Source organism: Amblyomma americanum, chromosome 1 (genome assembly GCF_052857255.1).
Source record: "Amblyomma americanum isolate KBUSLIRL-KWMA chromosome 1, ASM5285725v1, whole genome shotgun sequence".
NCBI lineage: Eukaryota > Metazoa > Arthropoda > Arachnida > Ixodida > Ixodidae > Amblyomma > Amblyomma americanum.
This window is the reverse complement of record NC_135497.1, coordinates 291,787,890-291,793,769: the sequence shown is the minus strand read 5'-3', so window position 1 is coordinate 291,793,769 and position 5,880 is coordinate 291,787,890. Positions and strand designations below refer to the sequence as shown.

The window sequence follows — 5,880 nt, the reverse complement described above, 5'->3', positions numbered from 1 at the left end:
GGGTATTTAAATAAATAAATAAATAAATAAATAAATAAATAAATAAATAAATAAATAAATTAATAAATAACTAATAAAGCCTTTAAAAAAATTGGTCTTTTGAAACGCCGTTTACCCCTTGCGAACGCTGAAACACGGCACAGCGCTTATACAACGCTTATCAGATCATCTGTTGAATACGCTTCTGTTATATGGAACCCCTCCCACGCGATTCTTACAAATGCTCTAGAAGCAGTACAAAATAAAGCCGTCAGATTCATACTGTCATCCTACTCACGTCACCAAAGCGTATCAGCAATGAAGCAAGCCATGAATCTTCAACCTCTTGCTACACGTAGAAAGTTCGCCCGGTTGTCATTATTTCACACCTTATACTATAGCGAAACGCCATTCTCCCGAAATCATATCTTTCCTGCACCTCAGTGTTCAGCTCGCCTGGATCATGCGCATAAGGTACGTCCGATTTTCGCTCGCACACTAAAATATCAGAAGTCACCGCTGGTTTTGTCAATAAATGAATGGAACTCATTGCCACCCAGCATCGTCGGCCATACTGAATTATCATCTTTTCAAACAGCTTTACTAACATTTCTGAACACGAAAAATGCGTCATAGAGTGCTGAATGATTTACCGTGACCGTGACTTTTTGGCGGTCCTTTTTTTCTTTGCCATTTCTTGTGTGCTGAACAGCTCCGGAGCCTCTTTTATGTGCCATTGTATTTTTAGTTACTTATTTTGCCCTAATTATTACTCACTTGTTTGAACGTGTTGAATTTTGTGGTTTCAATATGTTATACTGCACTTAACCAAATGTTACCCAAACTCTGCCCTCTGTATATTTACCATCATTTGTTATGAGTTGATTTGTTATGTGTGCTTTCTTTTCATCATTCCCCCCCTATGTAATGCCCTCTTCTGGGTCTTTAGGGTAAATAAATAAATAAATAAATAAATAAATAAATAAATAAATAAATAAATAAATAAATAAATGTCTACCGAGACCGCAACCCGAGCCGCTTGTGCAGCCGTGCCGCGCTGCGGGCGCTTACTCCTTTGCGGTGCGCGTTGCGTCGTTGCCGTGAGCGCTTGTTGTCGAAGGCTGCGTGCGGGAAAGAGCAAAGCCACCGTCTGCATTCCCGGCTTAGTTGCAGACAACCATGAGACGGTCGTACCGGAGCCAGTCGCGTCACTTTACAACTTATAACGGGGCATATTCTGCACCAACCTTCTGCCACTAAAGACATTCCGGCCGCTCATGGCAAAATTTATTGCAGCGACACTTGAGCGCTCCTGAAATCGTCGCGCTTCAGTTTGGAAGAAATTTAGTTTTTACGAGGACACTTAATGCGCAGATTTGATGCGGTAATAACGTGATTATCTTATTTCGCCCTTACCTGACAATTTTTTTTTTCGCGCGACTGTCTTGAGAGAGGCGCGCAAAACAATATTGCCCTGATTGATAGCAGCGTGAAAATTTAAGGGCCTCCAGAACGGAGGAGCTTCACTGATGGTCCCACCTTTCCGTTTCTGTGTTTGTAGCCAGCTTGGCAGTACAAGCGAGTTTCGGCAGTGTGACTTAAAATGAAAGTTAGGTCTGCCTTTATTCGAGTAAATATGGTAGTAAGTAAAGCATTTTGCTACATTGCAGCACGGGAAAAGCAAAGGTATATGTAAATTACGCATCGCTCTGTTAATTTTATTAGTGTATGCAAGTGTTAGCATGCAATGCTCATGTGAGGTTCACTCTTAGCTCAGTCATGTTGTGCACGACTTCGTTATTTGTATGACACTGGTGAATTTTTTTAGCAGACTATTATTACTACATGCATATGAAGGAAGTTGGCCACCATTGCAACCAAGGGAAACATAGCCAGATGTTTTTCTTAATTTTTGTTGTGGTGAATGGGAAATATGTGGCGGAATTTTCACCTGAAACATAATTGATTTGAAAGTAGAAGAAAAGATGATTAGGTGCTGTTGAGAGCAGGTGGGCCCATGGCTTCCTTATTCTGCAAACGTCACAGGAAATGTTTACTTGTCTTTTTTGCACTATGAGGCCTTTATAGAAATGAAGATGTGATTAGCACTCGGTCACAGCAGCTTGCTCATGGTTCTGAGAACAAATATATAGCTGATACAGGATTCTGCTTTGCATTACACTAACAAATTTATTCTTGAAAATGATTTGCTTCCATGGAGGTTTCTAATCCATTCCACGAAATGGACTGGAGTTTACATTGGCAAGTCTTCTTGGTGACCAGTAAAAGCCATTAATTTTTTTTAAAATCAAGCATTTGTCTTTTCAGATGCCAGGAATCCGCTTCTTTCGTTGTCCACGATGTGCCTGTCACCAATTCTCCTTAAGGACACTCTTTAGGCACCTGCGCATTGCCCATGGCCATGAGACAAATTGGGTGTGTGGCTTGAGTGGCTGCATGCAAACGTTTCGCCACTTTTTTTCCTACAAGGAGCATGTACACCGAAAGCATGCTTCTTGCATGGGAGAAACGTGTTCCCATGGCATTGTGCAGGTGGGGATGGCACGAAGCAGTACAAATGCAGCACCTGATTTGCCCCCAGATCATGAAGAGCCCTTAGATGTGCAGGCCGAACCGCATGACTCCAGTTCAAGTGACTATGGTTATCAACTGGCAAAGCTACTTTTCAAGTGGAAGGAAGGAAGGCGGCTACCTGAATCCACTGTGCATGAGTTAGCCAATGATATTATTGATTTCGTGGAAACCATTGCAGACGACCAGCAGACAGAACCTCTAGACGGGCCAGCCATCAGCGTAAAAGAAATTTGCAAGCTGCAACTTGACCAGCTGCGGACAAGATCAGGCCGAACAACCTATTGGAATGCGCATTTTCCATTTGTTGAATCCCGTACGGTAGTGTTGTGTGGAAATGACACTATAGAATACGTTCCCCTCTGTGAAGTGCTCAAATGCATTCTTGAACGTTCAGAAATTTCAAATGAGTTCAGCAATGACTCCTGTACTGATGGTTACATGCATTCAGTATTTGATGGAAGTGCTTTTCAAAACCATTAGTATTTTGCAGGCAATACAAGTAAACTTTGCTTGCAATTGTACAGTGATGAGTTCGAAGTCTGCAACCCACTGGGCAGCAAGAGGGGAAAGCATAAAATGACAGCTGTCTACTTCTCAGTGCTAAATTTTGATGCAAAGTTGCGGTCAGCATTGTCAGGTATTCACCTCGTACTCCTTGTCAAAGATAAACATATAGCCACTTATGGATTTTCTAAGATCCTTGAGCCATTCATCACGGATGTCAAGATACTAGCAAATCATGGCATAACGGTTAATAGAAACCTTGTAAAGGGATCTGTCTTCATTTTCACTGGTGACAATTTATCTAGCCACAGAATTGGAGGCTTCAAATGCACATTCAGACAAGGAAGAATTAGTAGGTACTGCATGGCTCTGCGGACCGAAACTGACTACAAACACTTGGAAGATGATTTTGTGCCTCGCTCACCTCAAGGGCACAAGCACCACTTGAGTATGCTGAGAGCAGGGCTGCCAATGCTGTCATTGTATGGGGTCAAGGAGCCAAGTGCTCTTTTGTGCCCTGGCTTTAATCCGACACAACACCTTCCACCAGATATAATGCATGACCTGCATGAAGGAGTCCTACCATTTGCCCTGCGGCATATAATATCTGCATTAATTGAAGAACGCTTCTTTTCACTCAGTGATTTGAACAAAAGCATTTCAGAATGGCTTTATGATACACATAACACCTGCAACAAACCAGAGGCCATTGCTAAGCCATATCTTCAAGGAAAAGCAGTTTTGAAGGCGTCGGCAACACAAGTATTTTGCCTCTTTCGCTATCTAACCTTTTTTGTTTGGGACAACGTTCCTTCAGACAATGCAGTTTGGCAGCTTTACCTACTTCTCCGAGAAATTGTTGACATTATCATGAGCCATAAAATTCCAGTTTCATATATTGCCTACTTGCAAAGAAAGATTCATTTCTTTTGTTTTGACTTCAATGTACTCTTTCCATCAGCATCACTTCCATGTAAAGTGCACTACCTCATACACTACCCTTCATATATAGAGAAATTTGGACCTTTAAGCCTGCTATGGGCTATGCGGTTCGAGGCCAAGCACCAGTATTTCAAAGATATTGCTCGAAAAATACGGAACTGGAAGAATCTTTCTCACAGTCTTGCAGTGAGGCATCAGTTCTTGCAGAGTTTTTTATTCGCTGCAGGTGATGACAGTATTCCCCGTAATATAGGCGTGAAGAGTGTGCTGTACGAGCACCTTCCTAGCTGTGTTAAAGAGTTCATAACTGAGAATAACCTTGAATCCACGAACACATTGGTTTTCAAATCGGCGATTGTTGATGGCAGGACATACAGTGCAGGATGCTGCCCTGTCAGAAGTGTTCCAGAAGATAGTCTGCCAGAATTTTTACTTGTGTGTCAACTATTTTATGTGAACAAGGTGTTAATGGTTATGGCTAAACTGCTTGAGACTGTCTGTTTTGATGAGCACTTCCATGTGTATGTTGTCAGTGCCGTAGAAAAGTACAGTGTTCTGACTTCATTTTCGGAGTTTGACATAGAGCCGTTGTACATGCGGGAACACAAGGGCCGGAGTATCGTAAGCACTCGCCATTCATTGTTCTGAATCTTAATGAAATAGCACTTGCTTGTGCAAAACTGGAACATTGCAACATTAAACTGCATTGTCTAACTTCATTTGTTATGCACACTTTTTAGTTGCCTGCATCCTACTAGTTTCCAGGTGACAACTCCTTTGTGACTCATTCACGAAACTTCACTAATCACATTACGTGCATTAATCGCTGAGATGGCAGCTTTGTTAGATATTGTGAGCCCATGAAATCGGTCTGGAAAGAGAGGCTGTACCATCCACTGTGTAAACATTTATTGCTTGTATTTGCTGCTGCTATAAATATGCATGAGTAATATGCGCACATAATTGCATGCTTTTCAGACAAAAGGGAATGACAAAGCAAACTGTAATATTTTGCAAAGCGAATAAACGTCTATTTTGTACAAAGAATATTAGCTGTAGTTGTCGCCGTGTTATTGGTTTATATATTTGTTTATATCTTGGTTATATCTATCTATACATTAATAAATATCCCCCTTTCCATGCACACCCTTGTGAGCACTTCAGCACCCATTAGTTGTAGCACCCTTCTTGCTCTCTCCTTTACTCCCTTCTGGTAAATGCACCCTGCTGGTAAGGTGCTGCGGCCCTATAGGTTGCTCGAAGGGTGTGCAATAGGGTGTAAATTTGTGGCGCACCCTTTTTACAACCTTAAGGGTGAGAACATGTTTCGTGTGGCAGGGTCTCCCAGGTCTTGAGGTCCTCTAGGCCGCTCGGAAGAGGGTCCGCCAGGTGCTCTCGACGACCCTTGTTGCATGGCAGAAAACACCTGCCCTTGACGACGCACCCAACAAACAAACAAAAAAAGAAATAGCTGTGGTTTAGCTCTGGTTCACCCTAGTTGAATTGCGAAAGCTTCGTTTCCTCGGCACATCGTCTACGCATGCAGTGGGGCCATGCGGGGACCCATAAATTCCTCTCCACCAACAAAATTTCTCTCTCTCTCTCTCTCTCTCTCTCTCATTTTTCTATGCACCAAAGTTCAAGGCACCTAAATCTAACGTGCGCAACCACCTCACCCACAGCACAGAAGACCCATTGGACTGATGCCATGCAAAGACGGGCTCTAGTATATGACTTGAAACGATGAGTTTGGCGTGTCTCGAATTCAGTGGCTGCTTATTGGCCGCGGAGACCGTCTTTCAGTTCGGATTCGGAGTCCGGAGTGTCAAGTACTTTGGCCACAAAACTTTGCCAACGAAG

At 42.7% G+C, this 5,880-nt stretch overlaps 1 pseudogene; it reads left to right on the top strand.

The window, feature by feature from the left end:
• Positions 1 to 2,307: 2,307 nt before the first annotated feature.
• LOC144119045 (uncharacterized) lies at positions 2,308 to 5,385 on the top strand (annotated as a pseudogene).
• Positions 5,386 to 5,880: the final 495 nt, after the last annotated feature.